At 36.9% G+C, this 24,195-nt stretch overlaps 1 pseudogene; it reads right to left on the bottom strand.

Annotated features, from left to right (window-relative positions):
• Positions 1 to 22,462: 22,462 nt before the first annotated feature.
• On the bottom strand, positions 22,463 to 22,618 carry LOC101957593 (large ribosomal subunit protein eL39-like; annotated as a pseudogene).
• Between the last annotated feature and the right edge of the window lie 1,577 nt (positions 22,619 to 24,195).

Raw genomic sequence — 24,195 nt, 5'->3', positions numbered from 1 at the left:
AACTGTCACAAAAAAATGATGTGTGTTGATTTGGATTCAATATTAACATATATTCACAAATATTCTATGCATCCTAATCTGGCATTTGGTAATAAATGACTTGTAAGTAACACTGACATAATTTTAAAGAAGTTTTGTATAATGTTTACACCCCACTTTTTTGCAAAAAATATTTGGCACAAAATCTGCAATGACTATGCTGTTAAACATAGTATAGATTGATAAAGAAGAGGAAGAGATTAAAAGTCTGAAATCTTGAGGTAGTGGTCAAGAGGGAGTGTGCTGTATGAGGTTCAAGAAGATAACCAGATTGTGCACAGATTGGTAATCAGAATGTTTGAATTTTATTTTAAATAATAACAGCACCATTGCATCTTTATGTAATTAAAGAAATCACTTTGTCCTTTGTATAGATTGTATTACTAAGGGATAAAAGTGGAAACTATTCACTAGGGTGAACAGTTAGGAAACTAGAAATGCCAATGGATGGGATCCTCATAGTGGTAGTAAAAATGGAGATACATGCTTGGATTCCAATATGATTGGGGGCTAGCATACTATCTAGTTCATGACAAATTTATAATAAATATTTCTCAAATAAACGAAAACCTTCAGAAATCAAATCCTTGCACTTAGGTAGTATATAATAAAATTACAGAGACAAATGTGCATGCATGATTATGATCAAAGTATTCATTGATATAATTTTGTTTGTAAATCCTGTATTAAACAGACAAAGGGTTTCACATAATCTGTCAATTCTGATGCTCTTGTGGAAAGATTAACAAATACTGATATTGAAGAGAATCAAAATTAATATGCAGATTCCATAAAAGAGTTACAAAAGATATCCAAAAGATCATACTGTAATGAATAGTAAGCATGTATCTACATTAATGTAATATAAGAATATATACATTTTATGTTAGTTGCTTTTTACTGTGACTGTAATAAATGACTGAGATAATCATCTAATAAAGAGAGGTTTCTTTTGGCTCACAATTTTGGAGGTTTCAATCCAAGTTGGTTGGCCCCGTTGCTTTTGGACCTGTGGTGGGGTGGCCCATCATGTCAGGGAGCATGCAGAACAAAGCTGTTCGCCTCATTGTTGGGATGCAGGAAGAAAAGAGGATGAGAAAGAAGCATGGGTCCCACTATCCCCTTCAAGGGCATATACCCCATAACCCGAAGAACCCTAGTAAGTCTTACCTCTTAGGGTTTCACCACCTCCCAATCGTGCCATTTTGGGGAATAAATTTTAACACATGGACTTTTGGGGAACATTCCAGATTCAACTTACAGCAGTTACAAAATAACTTTAAAAAATTGGTACATGAGTGTACATGATGCAGAATGGAACAGATTATTACAAGAAAGGCAATATAAAACTTAGCAAAAATTAAAGAAACCGTAAAATAGAATCATGTTCATTAGACTTACAAAAATAATAACTTCTGTGGCATGTTTACTATGTGCTCGACTCTTGGCAAGGTGTTTACTTTGCATTGCACCATTTAACAAAAATATTTAATAAATAAACAAATGATGCATTTAATAAACATTCATTTGTAAATTTAATAACTTTGAATATAGAATCTGAACTTTAAGCAAAAATACGTACTTTAAACATGTTAATTTGCTATTTCAATGAATTTACCCAAGGTTATATTCATATGTAATGGTGAGAAAGTCCATCCCAGAATAATCATGTTTTTGACTCACGAGGCAAACATACACGTATGACTAAGGAACTGATGAAATTTGCTCCACTCATTCATCTTTATAACATCAATTTGAGGTCTTTTTGCTCCTTTACATGTGCTGACAGATACCGAGACCAAACTTCAAAGCAACCGTTCTAAGTGGACTAACATCCCTCTCCCTCGCCCGATGTCTCTCAATGCTTGTGGAGTCAATGAGTAACAGGTCATGCTTTGGTCATGCATAAAATGATGAGGGGAGTAACTTACTGAAGCAGGAATAGCTGCTGTTTTTGTACACAATTCAGACTGTCATGAGCTGAACTGCCTGAGGACAAATACAATTATTTCAGTAAAATTTAAAATTTTGGACTTAGATATGCCAGACTATGAATGTGGCTATATACCCCAAATTGAGGAGTGCTGGGAAAGAGCTTTTTCCCATTTCCCAACTCTTCTTCAACAGTTGTCTGATCTGCTTTGCCATAGTCCCCGAGAAACAGTAATTAGCTATATTTTTTGTGTGTGTGGTTAAGTTTCAGGGGTTAATGGACAATATGGAAAAACCAGTTTGTTGAAAAGAGCACAAGATTTGGAGTCAACTGTTTTGACTTGAACAGGCTTCTTACTTCTGACATTCCTATTGTAAAATAGGAAAAAGGATATCTTCCTTAAGAAGTTTTTCTGTGAGAATTAAATGCAATTATCTAAGTATTCCTATACTGGGGAATGCTACAGATAGCCACACTAGCTCACTTGATTTTTCTCGGAGTTGATGGTTCAGAGGCTTTGGGAGATGTGGGTACCAGTTCCCTGGTAAGGGCTGAGGTAATATTATGAGCAGCTCTACATAGTTGAAAAAGGCAAGCAAGATATATTTGATGACTTCACTGTTTTTCAGAAGGCTGGCCATCAATCGGGATTGAAAGTTTGATAAGCATAGGGTAAGATGAAGCTATCTATATTAAATGATCTGGTAACTTCCGTCTGTCCTTCAGATATCAGAATGGCATTGTTCCCAGACAAGTTATTCATCCTGTTCTGAAAAACTTCGGAGAAAGAGCTTTCTGCCTTAGCGAAGCATCCTAAGGCTTGCCAGTCACAACAGCACAGGAAGCTTTCCAACTATCTCACTGCATTCCTGCTGCAGTTGGCCTGATTGTGTCCTTATTGGAGATGGAAAAATACAGCTGGGATTTGCTTTAAAAGAAATTCATTATATACATAGAAAAAAAATTCGATGCTGCTGATGGTTGACATTGTAAAAGTTTCTTAATGTTACATAGAAAATTTATGGCTAAATGAAAGACTTGCTTCTAATCTACTTATAAAATAATAAGATTAAAAAATCAAATGAAAAATATAAATAATTAAATAAATATGAAAATATTAATGTGATCATTGATGTATGAAAGAGCATTTTCTTTTGGGTTTCTAACACTTGGCACTTTTAAACACTTTTAATTAGACTTAGTTATTGAAGAATTTAGATAGGGACAGACCACAAAGAGAATGAAGGATAGGAGGAAAGGAAGATATTAGAATGTCTTGTAAAACTGACTTTGCTTGAAAACTGAAAAAAATAGAAAAATCTAGATGTATGAATTGAAATGAAATATATGGAGACATTGCATAAGAAAGTCTTTTCTTTATTGCTTTATAAAGTAATAAGTATCATACATATTAACAATAGCCTGCCAACATTTACAAAGAAATAAACATTTTATATTCAATATATATTAAAATTTCTCTTAATAATTTCTAAAATGATAGCAATAATGCTTATAACAGTCTTTTACTTATTATTCAAGCAGATTAAAGTATGTTTGAGTGCATTAAGCATTCAAGCAAGGAATGAACTGCTTACTTTGGAAGAAAATAAACATTTGGGAAACCAGACTATTATCAAGTAAATGAGCACTTTGGTGCACTGAATGGTACCCTGAGGGATGCTTCTGAAATGATAAAGTAATCATAGTGAATATTTGTTGAGTGCTTATAATATGCCAGTCACTGTTATGTGCTTTAAATGTACTAGCTTACTTATTTTAACAACTCTATAATGGAAGTCATAGTTTTATTCCTATTTTACATAGGTAGAAACTGGAGTCAGAGAGAATATGGAAGTTACTCAAAGTCAAAGAGCCAAGAAGGGGCAGATCTAGGAGTGGAAACCAGGATCCCAAGAGTCTCTCCTCTTAGCCACTGAGCACAAGCATCTCTCATAGTGAAGCCAGAGCACAAGTCCATGATACATGAAAAACAAATGAGCAGAGAAGTTCAATGTCATGTCCTGCTGTACAAAGTAAGAGGCTGTGCTAGTACATTCTAATTTTTCTTTCATTTGCCAAAGGAGATCATGAAGATGCAGTGGTTTGCACTGAAAAGAGCTGATCCTCCTAAACCCCAAATGGTCTTGTTTGTTTCAAAATAAAAAATTAATGTAGTGAAAAAATTTAAAAAATGACGGTGCAGTGGGAACTAAGTTCTATTGGCTCTGACTGTTCATCATCTTCTGAGTGAGGCAGTCAGTTTATATTGAAGTCTTCTTGACAGACAGGAAATGGCATTACACTTTTCAGTTGATAACCTGATGAGATAATCCAATTCAATCCTTTTATTTTAAAGAAGAAAAATTCCAGACTAAAGCATCAACATCAAGCAATATGATAGGATGATTAAAACAAAGACCCTCTGAATCTTTGTGTTTGGTATATTCAGAGAGCTCATATAAATAGAGCTACTGGAGGCAGAATGGATCCACTCAACAGCTTCCATTTCTGCTTGCTTTGTACTCTGAATACTTTGGTAACTTCAAGAAGAAAAAAGAAGAAAAAGCTTTGGGATAGAATTTTATTCCCCTCAAGAGGTATCAGAAAGTCATGAAACCTAGGGAAGGATTATCCCTTTCCGACGGGCAAGGGATAATCTTTGCTATTGTGAATATGGTGGCCTGACATGACTAGCGACTCCCTGGGGCAATTTGATATTTCTTAAATAAAGAATCTTTGGAATACCTTGCTCAAGATGGGTTGCCATGGAAACAGTGGAGTCAGCGGTTACAGTCGGTTAGTAAAAGATTTCATCTATTTGTGTACCTTCCAAAACATGGTTGGTGCAGATCCTCAAAACAGCAACTCTGCCGGTAAAGCATTTGACATTGACCACTGACTGTTTCAAGAGGTCACCTTTTAAATGTTCCTCTGCAATCAACGATGCTAAAGCAATTTGGAAATATAATGCTGCAAAGATTGCCAAGCTGACACAGTTTCACCATGGAGATTGAACTAATAATGCTTTGTTAAAAAGCCAGCAAAGCATCTCTCACTCCACCAATTCCCCTGCCTCTACCTTCCACCCTAGAAAATTTAGTTACAGTATTTTTCAGTTTCTATGTCACTGGAGAAAGTATATAAAAGAGGAAGGAAGAGAAGGAAGGAAGAAAGGAGAGACAGAAAGGAGGGATGAGTGCAGAATGACTTGCAAAATCTAATCGTGCAATACCAAGTTCAAACAAAAAAGGAAATAGTGTGAATTCTTATGCACTGTTGATGGTAATCATTTTGAAAAAAAAATAGAATTCCTAATGAATTTGGAAGGGTACATAATCTATGACCCAGTATTCTCACTCCTCAGAGCAGAGTCTCAAGGCATCATTGCACATGCACACCAGAGTATGTGTACCAGAGCATTCGGGGCAGCCCTGGGAATAATGGCTAAACTACTGGAGACTTTACTGAATATTCTACATGTATCTGTATGAATGATGCTCATAAACTAATGTTAAGAGAAAAAGTGAGTCATAAAAGAATAAATGTAATAAGAATGTAAAATATTAAAAATCAAGCAGTCCATGGCTTAAAAGAAGCACACACAAAAGATATAAAGAACAAAAAGGGATTCATAACATAAAATTCAACATTGTTTATTTATGTTTGGGAAAAGGTAAGAAACATTTTGGAGAGAATAACAAGGGTACTGTTATGATCGACTTGTTTGTATTAAAAAAATTAATGCAATTTTATTGTTTAAACACTCCCCAAATTACTACTAAAATAATATAAATCTAATAATAAAAACTGAAAGTAGAAATTCATGTGTGACATTTCATCATTTTAGTTACTTTAATCTTTCTTTTTACTATATATATTTTTAGTTATACATGAACACAATGCCTTACATGTACTAGGCAAGTACTCTACAACTGAGTCACAAGCCCAGCCCCCACTTTTGTCTTTCTTAACAAAGGATGATGTAAATAAATGGGCAGTGTCATTATCAGATATGATATTAGCATTTGCATATAATTCTATAGTTTATTAAGAATATTCACAACACTTTAAGGTGGATTTAATTATTTCTGAATGGCATACAAATAAGAGAAGCTCAAAGAGACTTATCCAGGGAAATAGAGCTAAAAAGTGAGTAAACTGAAACTCTGCTGTGGTGACTCAGTGGCCCGATCGCTCACATTCCTTTATAATCTTGTGCTCTATCATGTACCTAGGCAGTCTGCGTATCATATTATCTCTGCCTGTTGTGCTCTATCAAATCAGAACTTCCTTCCAGTCTTTTTAGCTTGGTGGGTTCCAATTAATTTGAATCGATGGGTTCTGATTATCTATGCCACCATTTCTATGACTCTTGCTCATTGTGATCATCTAAGGATTAAAAGCACTGAAGAAGAGGGCAATGGAGCTGATATTTTTCTTTTTCTGATTCTGAGGACTCCAGCTTTAGTATTCTGGCCCTTAGCGATATTATTTATTGAGTCAATAGAAGCTCAATTAAACTATTCATGTTACATCTTTTATCTTTTACTTCCTTACATCATTATTTTTTTTAATATAAAATATTTGAGTTTCTAGTTCCCGGGTAGTTGAGCTCCGAGTTGTATTTGACCCTTGAGGCAATAACAACAGGATCTTAAAGGAAAAATAAGAAATACAACCCCTTAAAAATGGGAGTTTTCTTCTCTCCTCAGAATCATTTGCCAGGGAACTCTGCTGTCTTCATCCCAAAGAAAAGATGTTGGCTAACCTTAGACAAATTTCCTTCCAGCATAGCGCTCTCTGACTCAGTGGCTATGACTCAGCATGCTTGACAGCCAGATCTAGCCTTGAAACATCAGATACAATTTCCTGGAAGCTGTTGTCAAGTCTATTTACAAAGCCAAAGCAGAAAAGGTTTCATCAAGAACTCAATTGTGCACCTGCCTTGAGTATCTGTGGAAGTTCCTTTCTCTGTAGCAAAGCTATAGAATCTACAGGGAAGGTGCTGAGGTGTGAAGTGTTCACCAGAGGCCATAAACTGAAGGACAGTATAGTGAATTTTATTTCCTTTCTCACTCCTCACTCTTATACTCCCAGCACTTGTGCACATAGCAAAAATAAAAAATGCACAGGTGCGTAGTCACACACACACACACACACACACACACACACACACACACAACCGAGACCTGGCTAGGTGTCAGATTAAAGCCCTTTGGGGGAAGAGATTACAAGAACTAGAAGAACTGGTTTTGCTTTTCACTGCTGAGGTGGAGCAAAAGAGTATGAGAGTGAGAGTGAGAGAGATTTGGAGAGGTGTGAGTGAGAGGAATGTTGTGCCCCTTCAGTCCACTGGCCTAGTTATGGCAGCTGGTACTTGATTCATTTGCCTGCGCAAGTGGGAATCCCTGGAGGCCTACATGAGTTTATTGTTTTGTTTTGTTTTAAATATGTTTTTTAGTTGTAGTTGGACACAATACCTTTATTTTATTTATTTATTTTTATGTGGTGCTGAGGATCGAACCCAGGGCCTCGAATGTGCTAGGCGAGTGTTCTACCGCTGAGCCACAACCCCAGCCCCCTGCATGAGTTTTTTGGGTGAGTCTTTTACTAGGGAACTTTGGAACACTTTCTGAATGGCATTTGTGGAGCAGTAGAATTGGGGGCTTGGGAGAGGATGGCTAGAATGGGATTTCCAAATAAGAGAGGACCTAGTCCATTCCCTATGTCCCTGTTGGGAGTGGCAGTCATTTCTGAATTTCTCATGTGGGTCAAAGACAGGTCAAAGAAGTTCATTTGAATTTTGAGCCAAATCTTCAATTCTCCTCAATGTAAGGATACCCCTTCGGTAGTTGGGAAGATGGATGGGGCTAATCAGCACCCAAAGGTCATCAAGTGGTCCATAGCTGGTACCTTAGCATTCCACAGGTCTTCAGCTATAGCAGTCAACAGCTGGTCACCCTGGACATCTGGCTGAGAAACAGGTGAGGCTGAGAGAATGTGAATGCCCCTACCCCCTCAGTTTACCTCCAATGTCCCCCAACTTCTATCTCTGTCACTTCATTATGTCAGACTCTGTCATTCCCCCCCCACCACCGGCTCCCGAGAAGTAAGGTATTTTTGACTCCTGTAAAACTAAAATTGAGACCAGGAGGAAGGGAACGAGTAAATAAAAAAGAAATAGAAAGATTGGAAAGAAGTACTAAATAGAAAGATTGGAAAGAAGTAATAACTATTGGGGCCAGGCTGAATTATATACTTTCAACAAGATATGTTTTTAGTAATCAGGCAGGAAAGGAGGTTCCTAAATTGATTTGTATTAGAACTCAGTTTGGGGCACCCATCTGACTATAATTGGGTTGGACAACTCTATAAGTTACATGTGTTCCTTATGACAGTGATATATAGCCTGTCATTGTTTAGTAACACAAACATTGAGTAAAAACATTCACTTAATTTCCTGCCAAAATTTTGTTTTTGTTTAGTTACAGTTTCTCCAAACTTAAAATGAAAAGGGGTAATCTTTCATTTGGTCCTGAATTGTAAGTAGTATAGTCAGGGTAACTATGTGTTGTGCTGTAGTAACAAACTCTGAAATCTCAGTGGCTTGCTTAATGCAACAAAAGATTGCCTCACTCAGACAGTCTGATGAGGTTGGAGCAGGCCTTTCATCCTGTAGCAACACATTCTAGAACTTTGCTACTCAGCAGAGTAGCTGCTAACCATATGCAACAGCTATTGAAAACTTGAACAGTTTCTTGTCTGAATTCAAAATATGCTGTCTGTATCAAATACACACTGGATTTAGCAGACTTAGTAATGCAAAAATAAATGTAAAACATTTCAATAATTACTTTTCTATTGATTATATGTTGAAAGGATAATATGTTGCATCTATTAGATTGAATAAATCATATTATTAATTTTATCTATTTTAATGAGGCTACAAGATAATGTATAATTACAGATGTGACTTGTGCCATATTTCTACTGCAATGACAGCACTAATCTAGGAGCATGTAGCCTGTAAGAGGGGAGTGTTACACCAGCTCTCACCTGCCTAGGCCCATAAACACATCAATTCTATTTCATTGCCTTAGAGTGGTCAAGTGGCTCACACCTAACTTCAAGGGAATCTGGGACATGGATCTTTTGAGTTCCTGTTCTCTGCTTCACAGTCTCTTACTCTCTTGCATGAATTTTCACTCGTTCTCACATGCCTTCCCCTCCACTCCTACACTTCATTCCCTAGTCTTTCCCCTAGTTATCTTCATATGTCTATGAACTGCCCTTTGCCTTACTTCCATTTCTTTGTTTTTTATTACTAAGTGTGTAACTTTGTTATTTTAAAAATGTACAATAACAAACTAAATCTTCAGTATTAGAAAACCAATGAAGTGAAATGATCAAAAAGTAAAGTTGTTATTTGATATTCTTTGGGGGGAATATATCACTAAGTTCAGTTGTAAGCAAAAATCAGTAATATAAGAAGAGATATTTTTGGTTTCTACCCTCTACCTCCCGTTCTCTACATTTTTTTTTTTTTTTTTTTTTTTAGGTGCCGTGGATTGAACTCAGGGGCACTTGACCATTAAGCCACATCCTGAGCCCTATTTTGTATTTTATTTAGAGACAGGGTCTCACTGAATTCCTGAGGCTGGCTTTGAACTTGAGATCCTCCTGCCTCAGCCTCCCGGGTCTCTGGGATTACAAGCATAAGGATCCTTCCCCCTTTCCTCTTTCAATCCATAAAAAAAGGAAAAGTACTTATTCTCTCACATAAACAATAGAAAAAAATGTCTATTTTCCATCATTGTGATCCAACTTAATCAGAATCTCCTATTCTGCACTTTCTCCCATTGCTTTAAGTCTTTGCCTTTTGAAGAGCCAATTGAACATGGCCTAATCCTTCTTCTGTGACCTGCAGCTGCTCAAAATCCTCTCCACTCCTGAAAATTCCTGGTGCAGACTTGACTTTGTGATTCTTTGGGTTTAATTTTCCACTCAGATACCTCAAATCCTAAGTTTCAAAATTGCAAATTTAGAAGCTTTAGATCTGGAGGAGTCACAATGTGATGATCACATGAACCTCTATCTTGGTAGCTCCACATGGAAACTAAGATACAAGGGACTTCCTATTTCCCAGAAATCATGCTGTCAATACCTGTGATTGCCCCTCTGAGCCCAGGCTTCTGGAAAGAACTTCAATCCATCCTTCTCTTCTGCTAGAGCATCATGTAGAGAGAGCTATCACAGGAAATAACATGTACTACATCTTTGGATATCTTAGACTCTATCAGGTACAATATCCTCTATGGCTTAAGAAGTAAAGTACATGCTGAACTGAATTTAACCAATTGACAATTTAACCAACTGTTCAAAACAACGAACTTTAAGATTTCTCATATGGTTATTAGATTTCACATGAGATGAAAATAATAAAATTGCTGAAGAATTAAAGGGATTTTAGAACTAAATGGGGCAGGCAATAGTCCTGAATAATATCATTCTACTATCTGTATGTTCTAGGAACCCCAGAGTTAGGATGAGAGGTTAGCAAGGGTTTTTATAATAAGCTTTATTTTGACACACTCTACTTCCTCCTTTTAAAAACTTAAAGTTGTAAATCCTGTATGTCTCACTTAAGAAGAAGTACTCATTTTTTTTTAAATATATAAGAAACCTGAAATAGAGAAGTGACTCAGAAAAGGAAGCAAGGAAAGCCCTGGGTACCACATAGACATCAGATTACAGTTTGACTTGGCCTATTAAAAATATTAGGAACCACAATGCCTGCTGTAGCATAGCTCCTAGGGTTCCTCTGTAACATTCTGCCTCAATGTTCTACCGTGTAAGTCCCCATTACAGAGCTACAGGCCTTATTGGCTCATTACTGGAGTCAGTCGGGTGTGGAATGGGTTAGGAGTTTCTATCATATCTCATTAGGTTGCTGTTCTGCTCCATTATCTGATAGCTTAGCTCACTGTGCTGTGTATAATACAGCCCTGCAGTACAGGAAAAGACAGCTTAATCCCAGACATCTTTTAAAAATCATCAAGAGAATATTCTAGAAACAACACATACACCAACAAACAAGTCTCAAGTGTTCCATACTTCTATTCCATGCCAAGACGCAGTGACAGTTTTCAAGTTAAAGTGCTGAGAGATTGGTAAGGGAACTCACAGTCACAGTATTTTGAAGTCCAGTTGTCAGAGACCAATGTGCAGATTCATTTCACCTGTAACTCAGGAGGAGACCCTTTGTTCTCGCTTGGTGTTGGCAGTGACCTGTCACCAGACCTCTGTGTAGCTGAGTTATTGAGACAGCGTACCTTGAGGCATCCAGGGCCTTCATATCCCTGACTCATCCTTTTAGGCCATTTTCCTGGCATCAGGTTTACTATTCTTTCACGGTAATTATAGCCCTGACTCTCTCTGTGCCTTTCAATGCAGAGTCTTAAAATGCATTGGAAGTCCTGGGAACTGTGAAAATCCAGGGAAATGCTGCCCACAATCTCATTTTGGATGTGGGGGGAAATAGAACACAATTTGAAATTAAATTTTTTTAACATTAAAATCGATCTGACTTGGGGAAAAACAGAAGCTTGTTTTATACATACTGGATATTACGGTAACTAAAGGTTGAAATTCACTTTAGTATGCCTATGCTTGTAAATAATATTTGTTTCATGACTCTTCCCTGTGGGTAAGGACTTAGTCTCTCTTGACTGCCAAGCCATCTCTAGATTTATTGGGTTGATATATAATAGGATCTTCATAAATTAAGAATGGAAAAGCCCCATGTTCTTCCTAACCATAGTGATTTGGTGAGGTGAATATTTTAGTTTATTTTTCTCATCTTTCTGCTCTGTTTTCTAAGTGCTATTTGAGTCCACTACTACTTTTGCTTCTCCACACCTGGGGCTTGGGTGTGTCTGGGTACATTCTTGGGCTCTGGGGTGGGGTCCATAAGGAAGTGGCACACTCATCTTTCATAGAGCCTCTTTAGACACTTAAATAATTATGACATCAGAGGAAGCCCTGGGGTGTACATGAAAGATCACTAGACTGGAAGCCAAAGGTGCCTTACTTTGGCATCTGAAGTATCTTAGGATGTTAACTTCTCTGAACTTCAGTTTCTTTGTTGAAAAAAAAAAAAAAAACAACAACAACACAGTGAGATAAAAATACCTATCTTACTCCTGTGTTTTTGAAACTGGAATGTGAAAACAACCATGACTATGCCTGGCATATAGCACAAATTCAATTCACGTTGAAACTGATCTTCAGACAAACAACTGGCTGTCAGCTACAGTTCAGATGCATAGGATAACAAGGGTTCTCCAGACTTGATCTCGGGTGGAGAGCTTTGGAGTCTTCCAATTGGGCCGCCTCTTCGGTAGCTCACTCACACACAATTCAAGTGCACTTTGATAGCATCTCTGAGTGGGACTATTGTAGCTGCTTCTCTCATTGAAAGCACTCACAACATCCTGAAGAAATTGTGCGAGAAAGCACAAAAAGTGAAATACGTCATGTGCAATATGTGGGTGCCTAGGAACTCTGCAATCTTAGGCTGGAAAAGATCTTGGGATTCCTAGACTTTCTGCTAAAATTACTTTACTGCTAGAAATCTTACAATAGTCACCTCACATGATTTCCTAAGTCATATTACAAGAAATTTGTCAGGGAGAATAGAGGACCTGTTCTCTGCATGCTTCCCCAGGGGTGACCAAAAAGTGAGACACAAGCAGAAGCCAAAGGATATGGGCATTATGGTAGGAATCGTAAGAAAGTAGCCATGCTGTTAAACAAACAAACAAACAAACAAACAAAACACCTTTTTAAGTATATTTGGGCTGTAGTATCATATATTACACAAAGTATCAGAAAAGAAAAATTGTGGAATTCTTTAATCTGACCACATTCCTCCATCCCTAGGAATTAGTATTTACATTTTTAAATACTTCGATATCTAAAGAATAATAAAAAGACAGTGTCAGGTAGTCTCATATGATGAATTTTAAGTAAATTACTCTTATTTAAAATTATATATAGTAATATTTTTGCTCAAAAAATTTGTTCCTTCCACTAGGATTCAAATAGCAGTAAAAAGATCTTCTTGTCCATGAACTATTTTGCTAGACCCTTGCATTTTCTGGTGATTTCCAATGATGAGATGTACCCTCCACCATCATTTTCAATATACCCGGGTTGCTTTAGCTCTGCTAATGCAATGCCTTCATGTTAAGCCCTTGTTGGTTGCTTTATTTTTCTCTATTGTTCTTCCTACTATTTGTCATTGGGCCTTCATTAAGGAGGTTGAAAACCTGTCCACCACCTTCTTCTGCTGCATCTGGCTTCATGGCTATTTTTTGAATAATAGTAATTAGCATCTGTGCAGCATGATTTTTATTCACAGTTTTGAGGCATTAATTAGTGTTATAACATCCTGAAGAGGTAAGTAATTATAATTCTCTCACTTTCTACAGAGGAAGGAACTGAGACACAGCTGGGTTAAGTCTCATGTCTTAACTCGTGTACAAGAAGGCAGAGAGTGGACAGGAGGACCTGGGGGGCACACTGGTGCTCTCTGCCAATCACCAGCAAGATGCCTACCCATGTGTTTGCAGCACTCATGCCTACTGATGTGTTTGCAGCACCCACCACAGGGCCTCCTGCAAGGAGGATACCCTTATTTTGGTTCTCTCCTTGGTGACTAAGAGTAGAATCCAGCTAAGGGGGTAAATGTTCTGAGAAGTCAGACAGATTGGAAAATGAGCATGGATTTTTCCCATGGACAGCTCTAGAAGAAAAAAAGAAGTCTCCCTGGGAAAACATCTAAAATGACTTGAAGACACAAAGGATGCTAGTCAGCCATGCATCTTCCTCTTACCATTATTGGTAAACATTACTTCCTGACTTTATCTTTAAACCCTCATATAAGCTAAGATAGGAAAAAATAATGACAACTAAACATTTCTACATCACGTTTCAAACTGAAATGGGTTACAACACATTTAGTGTTAAAAAATTGTATGTTTAAATATTTTTCAGCTTTTAATTTGTGATTTAATAGCTTTCCATATGATTCATGAGATTTGGGCACTAAACCATTAATAACAACAGGCAGTCAGGCATGGTGGTGCATGTCTATAATCCCAGTGAGTTGTGAGGCTGAGGTAGGAAGACGGAAAGTTGAGGCCCGCCTTGTGCAACTTAGTGAGACCCTGTCTCAAAATGAAAAATAAAGAGGGCTTTGGATGTGGCTCAGTGGTTCAATGCCCCTGGGTTCAATCCTCAGTACCAAAATAAAACAAAACAAAACAACAATAATAAAAAACCCCAATGGTATCTCTTTAACCGGGCTTTATGTTCAAGTTAATGTTTATTGACATAGGTGTTGTTTTAGTCAGTTTTTTTGTTGCTGTGACTAAAAGACTTAACAAGAACAAATTGAGAGGAGGAAAGGTTTATTTGGGGGCTCTTGATTTCAGAGGTCTCAGTCAATAGACAGCCGGCTTCATTCCTCGGGGCACAGGTGCTGTAGAACATCATGATGGAAATGTGTGGCAGAGGAAAGCAACTGGGAACATGGCACCAGGAGGCGGAGAGAAGAGAGACTCCACTTGCCAGGGACAAAATACATACTCCAAAGGCATGCTCCTGATGATGCACCTCCTCCAGCCACACCCTGCCCACCTTCAGCTACCACCCAGTTAATCCCGTCAGAGGATTGATTCACTGATTGGCTTAAGGCTCTCATGACCTGATCATTCTACTTCTAAATTTTCTTGCATTGTTTCAATCATGACTTAATAGATACCTAATATCTAAACCATAAGAGGGGTTGCCATTATGTGTGCATTGCTTGTATACAATTGTGAGTTGTGTTTTGCTCAACCACAGATACCTGTGTGAAGGTGGTCCTGTATCTTACTCCCCCTTAGACATAATAGCCATCTTAGTTTGTGTGCTCTATAACGTCCATGAAAAGATGAAATCGCCCAACATCACATCTTAGAATGCATCTCTGTCATTACTCCACTGTTCACTGATCAGAGACAATTTCTGAAAACCATTCCTTTTTGTGGTTGTAGGTTCATGAATTGGGAATTTATTTCAAACATTTTACTTTAGAAGACAAAATGTAAATTATATTTTAATCTTCTTGGAAAGCAGATTGTTTGTTTTGAGCAAAAATGAAAAAGTTTTTTAGAAATGTGTGAAGTCATTCACTGGCTTCTCTAGTTGCTATCACAGAGCCATGAAGTTAGGAGCAGTTGAACGCCCTCCGGAAACACTCGACCTCCACTTTTCTCTCTGCAGTGAGGACTCTTATGCTGCCGCGAAGTAGCTTTCCCTGTAGATACACTGGGCAATCCGTCTTAATCTGGGTTTCATCTGGGAGAGAAGAAAATCGATTCTGTAAATTTTGTTTGACTCTAGAATCCAGGTTAAGAGGCAGGCAATACTGTCACTTTAGATGAGAATATCTTCAGATAAAATACCGAATTTCAACATTTCTACTTAGTCCATTTGGCCATGAATGGGATCATGTCATTCACTCCTCTGTGTAAACTCCTTCAGTGCTTCCTGGAACCCTAAAGTAGCTTAAAATTTTATAACATGGAATACAAGCTTTTCACCAAGTGATGAATATCTTCTACAATTTTCTACTGAGACCCTGGGGTTCAATTAGGTCTACTGCAATAGTATGACTTAGCTAAGTAATGCATTTCACATGTAAACACCTCGGTATGTCACAATGCTCCCATAGGAGCATCCCCCTCTCCACTGAGTGAAATCCTGTTCTTCAAAATGCTCCATCACAGTTGTTGAAAGTACACATTCCCTCCCACTTCCCATAAATAGCAGTTAGTTGTTTCTGTGCTTCCAATATATCTCTCTCCAACCACAACACATTCTACTGAAATCACATTAAGGGCAGAAACTATTTCTTCTTCATCTGAAAGGCAATTAATTGGTGAACAATAATTAGTTTTTGCACAAATATTTCATCTTTCCTGTGTAGTCCTCCTTCTGTGAACAATAGTCTTAAAATAAGTTTACTTAATAACCTGTGTCACTAGATACTTTAACTGAGTCTCAGCTGTCTCATTTTCAAAAAACTGTGAAAACTGTAATTATTCACTTTGCATGGGTATTTTATAGATTAATTAGTACATTCATAGTGTTCTGAAAATGTAGGGCATGTTGTTCAGGTGTTAAGTTCTATTGTCTAAGTTCAGCGGTGAGGCTTTCCAAATGTCAGGAGAGATGTTTGAGAACCTGCTGCCACAGAACTCTATAAAGAGATGCAAGCTAGGTGTGAAGTTTCCTTTTAAGGTAATTTGTTTCAGAACTTCACATTGTTGGCTGGAAACTATAATTCCTATAGGAATAAAATTATAGGGGGAGTGGCATGTTCAGTATTCTGCAGACATATGTGAATGTATTTATAGGCACAAGAGTGTTATACATGTATATGTGGATTTGTCACGTGTGCATGAGTGTATAGAGTGTATATGTACAAAATCATGTGGATATATATCCAAATATTTTACACACATGTATACATACACAGACACTAAATATATGTATATACTTATATAAACATATGTATACATATATATAAAAGAGAAAAAGAAGAGAGAAGTTAATTATTTCTGGTAATGCTTTTGAGGTGAAGGAAGGGTTTGAGACACATTTCCATTTTATGAGCACTGAAATTTTGTGCCTTGTCCTTTGAAGCCATGATATATATCTTCATGGCTACACCATATCAATTTTTTTTGAGGTGATGGGGATTGAACCCAGGGCCTTATACATGTGAGGCAAGCACTCTATCAATTAAGCTATATCCCCGGCCCCCTGTACCAAATCAATTCTTCATTGGTTCTTGATGAATTCAATATTTACCAACTATGAAATATTGGTAATACAGACAATAGACATGTACATATCTATGTATATTTTATGTATTTACATTTCTGTAAGTATTTATAACTTGTAAAATTTTCTCAAATATATTCAAGATGAAGCCTTGCTTTCTGACATAATTGGTTAGTCGAAACAATTATAATGAGAAGCTTTTTATTTAGAAAGCATAAGAGTGATACATACTGAATGTATTTTTACTTAAATAGCTTATAAAACAAGCATTAACTATTTAATATTTAGATATTGTTCCAAGGTCTTTTTTTCTGGATTCCCTGCTTTGAATTTTATCCTCTTGCTAATGTACATCTAAAATTCACTGTACTTACTTTCTAGTTTAAGTTTACTTAAAGTAGAGCAAGAATTTAAAAATAGTTATGAAGTCAGTAGGGTACCCATTTATTTTATGTATTTTATTTTTCTCAACTTTTTAGTTTCTTTGATATATTCGATTCAAGTAAAGTTTTTAATAGATTGACATTTATGGAGTCTTTCCAAAGCACTCAATGAGTTTTCATAGAAACAACCCTATTTTTACATACATATTTCCATCAAATAATATAATGATTAATTCAAAATGTTCAATACTGAGATCCAACCACACAGAGTACTGATCAGTCAGTACCTGGTAAACATGCATAGGCCTCCTAGGGGGAAGCCTACCATTTATAGGCATTGAGTGTTATGTTCTGCAGAAAGACAGGAAGATTTCTGTAAGCTCTGCAGAGTTTCTTTGATAAGAAAGAAATGAAAGTGAAAATGAACTATTAGATGAGACCAACATTTTTTTGTCATCAAAATAAATAATTGGTTGTTGGGGGCTGCCCTGGATACATTTCAGTCCTGAGTAAAGAGGTACTGGACTGGTATTGCACCCTGCAATGCAAGTGGACTTTACCTCCGCTCAGATAAGAAAGGTGCAGCTCTGAGAATGAGTGTCACATGATGGGGTTGAATTACACCCACCTGTTTGTTGTAATCCTACCCTTTGCCTTTTCTTGGATAGAATGTTCCAATGGATTAGCTCCCCCCATTAATAAAACCCAGGTTCAAGGCGTTCTCCCACTCTTTCTTGCCTGCCTTGCCTCCTTTGTGGGAACTGGGTCAGACGGGCTGTCAGAGAACCCAAAGAAAAAGTATTTCTCTGTGTGTCATTATTTCATGCCAGCCCAGCCACCTGGAGTGACCCTGACTGGTTTAGTCATGTGTCGTGACAGTTGGCCAACATCTTTTACACAGGAGCAAGTGGATATATTGCAATTCAAGTCCTTACTCCCTGAGTTCTTGTCCAGAGTTTTTAATTCATTGATTGTGTTTTCTTAAACTACTTACTACTGCCAAACAAAGTGCATTACTTACGGCTCCATAACAATAAGCCTCTTCTCATTTGCTATTCAAATTAATTCAATATTCATGTCATTCTCACAGCTCTTGGGACCCAAGCCACAGATAACTCCAAGACTCTCCCCTTTTCTGTGACTCATAGCTTCATGAGTCTAACAAGCTATGCAGTGGGGTGGATAAGTATGGGATGAACAGAACTGAATACATAGACCCTAAATGTAGGGCTGCTAATTCGTGTGTGTATGAAGATGGGCAAGAGAGGTCCAAACTGATGGGCACCTGAAAGAGCACAGGACATTCTGACCTTTTGTCATTTGCCTGAGCAGGGAAAGCCACCTGCAGCCATTTCACTTTCTTTCATCCTCCAATTTGACAAACAATACTCTTACAACATTGAGAAAATCCAGAACCCCTTCCATAGTAACATAGTTTGCTCAATGATGGCTTTTTGGTCCTGTATATTATTTTATCACCAGCCATATCATTTAGAAATAAATTTGATTAAAAGAGTGATGTGTAAATATTCATCATCTTTGTGACTTAGAAAGGAATAAAGGACTATAAAATAGTGGCATGTCTTGCCCTGGTTTTCAAACAAAATGGATGGTTTTAGACGTGTTAGCCTGTTTATGGCTGTACTTGTTAGATGACTATGCCCCATGTCAGGAGGATCAATTATCTCCTCTGACAAATGCTTATAATGCTACACCGATTAACCTCTTTTCTTCTTAAAACATGAAGGCTGTTCTTTAGTGTTTTTGTTTTGTTTGGTTGGTTTTTATTTTTTGGTGCTAGGGCTTGAACCCCGAGGTGCTTTACCATTAAACCACATCTCCCTCCCTTTTAATTTTTTATTTAGAGATGGAGTCTCACTATTTTGCTTAGGGCCTCACTAAGTTGCTGAAGCTTGCCTCAAACTTATGATCCTCCTGCCTCAGCTTTCTAAGCCACTGGGATCATAAGTGTGCACCACCACAACTGGCTGGTCTAAAGATTTTGATTAGTTTGTAATTGCTTTGTCTTCACAATGAACCAAGATAGGTTCACTTAAAAGAAAAACCAGACGTAACACTGTGGTGGGTGCAATGACTCCACAGAGTGGTAGAGGTGAAGCTAGACAAATTGCAAAAATGTGTGTTTTACATATGGATCATCGTTCTGATACAAGAGATGTTCCAACCATCCCAGTGCAAGAAACCTGTGCTAGCCAACATAAAGCCAAAGCTGGGCAGCTTGAGTCTGTGATGACATTGTCAACAGATCATCCAGCTGCAGTCACCAGGGGATGGTCTCATTCCTGGGCTGTGTGTCAAAGAGCTGAGCTGAGTTGCCTCAGTTGGCAGGTACTGAAGTGAGGATTCCTGAGAAGAGTCCCATCAGATAAGGAGAAATCTAACCACCTGGTTATTCCAGGTCTCTTTGAGAAGGAACAGAGAGTATTGCAGCTCTGTAAAATGAAAACCACTTTTTAGGATTGACGTGTAAAAATCACCTGAAGCTTTGAAATTTGGTCTAGTCAACAACAACAACAAATCCCCTTCACTATTAAAATGCTTGCAATGCATTTCCAAATACACGGCTGATCTCATCTTGATGAATGATGTTTTACATGATGCATTGAGGTTCTTCTTTCTCATAGACATTCAAGATCCAGAGGTTATGTGAAACTTTCTTAAATATTTAAATATTTAAAGGTGCAGACCACTGATGCAATATACAGTCTGCAAAAGAATGAAGATCGTATTTGGGTTTTACTGTCTCTTCTTTTTTTTGCACTTTGGTGTTTGTACTCAACAAACCATTGGTTATGTGGAAAGAATACTGAGTTTAACGTTAGAAGAGCCAAATTCGGGTCTTGCCACCCAAATGGCAATTAGACTTATCCTCAAAGAACATTGTGGCAAAAATTACAAATACTATGTATTCAGTTAAATATTATTAACTAATTAATTAATTAATTAATCACTGAAATCATCCATAGAGTAGGTTGCTAATATCAACATTTTACAGATAGGGAAATTGAGGTACAGCATGGAAGAATAACTTGCCCAAGTTCACAGTGAAAGCTGGGATAGGGATTCAGAGATTCTAGAGCACTTGATTCTCAGCTCAATGCTGTTTGAGTTAAATAAAAGAAAACTTACATTAAAATTCTTGCTAGAGATGTAGCTCAGTGGTGGAGTGCATGCTTAATCTACACAAGGACGTGGGTTCAGTTCCCATCACCACACATGCACATCCTAGGACAAAAATGAATAAGAAGGTAAAGTAAAATAGAGAACATGCTGTGAACATGTGGCAGAGCCTGAAAAGCCTATCTCATGTCCACTCAAACTTTCTTCCTTAATAATTTTCATTCCTCAGCCTTCAGGATGTAAGCCATCTGCTAGGGCTGGAATACTGGGTCCTCAGTAACTGGGTGCTCCACCTCTACCATGGTGGCCTTATCTCAACTTTTTTTTTCAATGCAGATAAATGAATTACTACCTTATTAAAGTTAGTCTTTATTTATTTAGTCTGTATTTATTTATTTTTTGATAATGAGGGTTGAACTCAAGGGCACTCAACCACTGAGCCACATCCCCAGCTTTTTTTTTTTTTTTTGTATTTTATTATAGAGACAGGGTCTCACTGAGTTGCTTAGTGCCTCACTTTTGCTGAGGCTGGCTTTGAACTCTCAATTTTCCTGCCTCAGCCTCCCGAGCTACTGGGATTATAGACATGTGCCACAATGCTCTGCTTAATTATTAATAGTCTGTTACTAGCAAATGACATTAGTCATTAGGAATTCGATTATTTAAAAAATTTAGATCAAAAAACCATAAATTTTCCAGTGTATTCTTAATGCTAAACACTTTGAGGAAGGTACAGACAGAGCTTGTAAGAAATAATTATATATGATCTTTCCATTCAAATGCTTATGCTTTCCTGGTGGAGATGAAATAAATACATTAATCACCATTGGGTTGCTCAATATTGCTTTGTAGATTCAGTAGCATCTCAAAATTTAGAGATGAGAATGACTCAGGATGGCTCCAATAGTTAGAGCAGACTTCCTACAGATGGTGGACTTAGACCTAGTTTTGGGGAATGAGAAATGTTTGAGCAAGCAAGATGAGAAGACAGGTGGACCATTGTAGAAAAGGTCAGAGATAGTACAGATATAGGGATATTTTTATGGGATATGAAGAAAGTGGTGAGATTAGAACTGAGTGATAAACAATGTATATACATAAAATCTTAGTACTGTGCCTGGAAAACTTCTTTTTCACATTTGGCTTAGAATATTGTAATAGCCATTCAATTTGTATCCTTGAGTGTCAACTTTACCATCTTCTAAGTTATTTTAAATATTGCTTCCAGAATAAGGCTTTGTAAATTGCAAATCACTTCAAATTTGTCACATGATTGAAATTATTCATTATATTTCAATTGCATACTGGAAATAGTCTGAGCTCATTGCCCTGATTTTTTGAGTTATCTCTGTTTATCTCTGCAAATCTTTCCTCTCTCTATTTCTTCTGCTATAAAAATGAACTATATCAAAATATGCAATGAATGTTACAAAAAATGTGTGTCTTAGAACATGCTATGACATCGCTCTGGAATGTCATTGTCCTCATATCAACCAAGTAAACACATTTGTCTTTCAATACCTAGTTCAAATAATGTCACTTTACTCCAACTCAGTAAAATTAACATACTCTTTGTGTGTGTCTCTGTGACTGTGTGCATGCCTTTAGCAGAAAATATATTAAATATAAAAATGTTTGAGACTACTCTTAAAAATTGATACAACAGGATAGAAATAAAGCAATGGGAAACTATTAAAAAGATAAATAAGAAATTATGATGCAAATAATATACAGCCAAATGCATGAATATGTTCTCTTATTTTAAATACGCATTACAATGGCTAAAGTTGGATGAAAATAACAAGAGAGGGAAAGATTTTTGAAAATATTAAAAAATATTCCTGGGATGTATTTTTATTTGTATTTAATTTTTTTTGCAGTTCAAAAATTCTACATATTTATTACTGAACCAGCCAAAACCAGTACTATAGCATCTTTATAGCTAGAAAAGATCTGATCCCAATTAAATATGCCCAACTGTCCAGACAATGGTGACATTCTCAGCTTGACATGATAAGATGATCATGACTTGATAGAGCATAAACATGTGAGTCATCTCATGAGTAATTCCTTATAGACTCAACCTGGTTCCCCTCCAATACCTCCTTTGGGAGTTGTACTTGATTTTGTTACCAGATTTCATTCAAATCCATTGGGGAATGGGACAATTTTGCTTTTGTTTCTTGGTCAGGAATCACTTGATCCTGAAAGTTTTGTGAGAAGACATGGTGAGAAATGGGATCAAGTGCACATACCACAATGGCAAAAAATAGACAAAGTCATAAGATACATTTTTAAAGAGTCCAATGCTCCAGAACTCTGTATAAACATTTCATTGTTATGAAATCTCCCTGAGTTCTTCATAAATAAGATATGGAATGATACAACAATGAATGTTTTTCAATTGCATTCAGGATTGATATTCAGCCAGTATGCATTAGTATGGGCATTTTGGATATTAAAATATTGAAATGTTTCCCTGAGGATGGGTATCAGCTATTGTCCTGAGTGCATTCTCTCCATCCCTTTATGCTGTGGACCATTTCAGAAATTTCTGCTCATCTTCACAATCAGGGTCGGGAAAGCTTCAAGACCCGCTCCAACACTTTTTGGGATGTCCTTCCTGATTGGCCAATGTCCATGTCTTCCTGGTTGTTAAATGTTTCCTATTATTCCCAGGTTAACACGAAATACCTCTTGAGACTTGAATATTCCATTTCCTACTTGACATACCCACTTGGATTTCTCACAGCTATCTCAAATTTAATATGCCACAAGTGCAGCTGTTTTAAAAAGTTGAATAGGTAGTGAAATAATGTGTTCTTTCTAATAACTTCCACAGCCCAATCTGATGTTCTGTTACCAAAGTACAATTTGTTCAAAGCAAATTCAGGAGGACCAAAGGATTTATACTTTTGGATGAACAGAATCATTTTTTATTACTCTGGCAATGCTCCAAATAAAATTATCAGTCAAAATTTTAATAAGAATTAGCAACATAATGTGGTTTTAATTTGGTGAGATTTTTTTTTCCCGTGCTATCCACCAGATCTGCCGGTGTTGAAAATTTGCCAGGTTGCAGAGAAAGATTGAAATGTTCTGTGAAACTGGAGAAGCCAATCAGAATGTTTTTCTGGTCAGTAAGCCATGCTCTCTCAGTCCCGAGGTGGCAGGGGATTTTCACTCAGAAAATAGTTCAGGGTCCATGCCAAATATGAAAAAAGCAGTCACCAGAGTCCATTTATAATAGAATCATGGCCAACTTATACCACCATGGGAACTTAATAAAGCAGGTATAACTAAATCTCTAGATTATCATATTTTCTGAATTTTAAATATACTTTATTGGTACATAATTAAAATATAATAAAATGAACTCATTTTAAGAGTAGTTTAGGAGGTTTTAACAAGCCAATCATCCATGGAGTCTATCTCAAAATATGTAATGTATTCATAACCTATAAAAATTTACTTTATGCCTTTTCCTAGTCAACAGCCTTTCCCCATCCCAGTACCACAAGCTCCAAGCAACCACTTCTGTACTTTGTCATGATAGAATTAATTTTACTTATTCTAAAATGTCATATGAATGGTATTGATCAATAATTACCTTTGGGTTATTGTCTCATTCACTAAGCACAATTTTTATAACATTGATTCATGTTGAAGTGATTTTTCATTGGTGAATAGTGTTCTACTGTATAATATAGTGATATATTTATTCATTCAACTGCTAATGATTATTAGTGTTGATTCTAGTTGTAAAAAAAATAACATGAAGAGCAACCGATGGAAAAGCATATT

This window comes from Ictidomys tridecemlineatus, chromosome 7 (genome assembly GCF_052094955.1).
Source record: "Ictidomys tridecemlineatus isolate mIctTri1 chromosome 7, mIctTri1.hap1, whole genome shotgun sequence".
NCBI classification, from domain to species: domain Eukaryota; kingdom Metazoa; phylum Chordata; class Mammalia; order Rodentia; family Sciuridae; genus Ictidomys; species Ictidomys tridecemlineatus.
The sequence above is the reverse complement of the archived record's forward strand: the minus strand, read 5'-3'. Positions and strand labels throughout refer to the sequence as shown.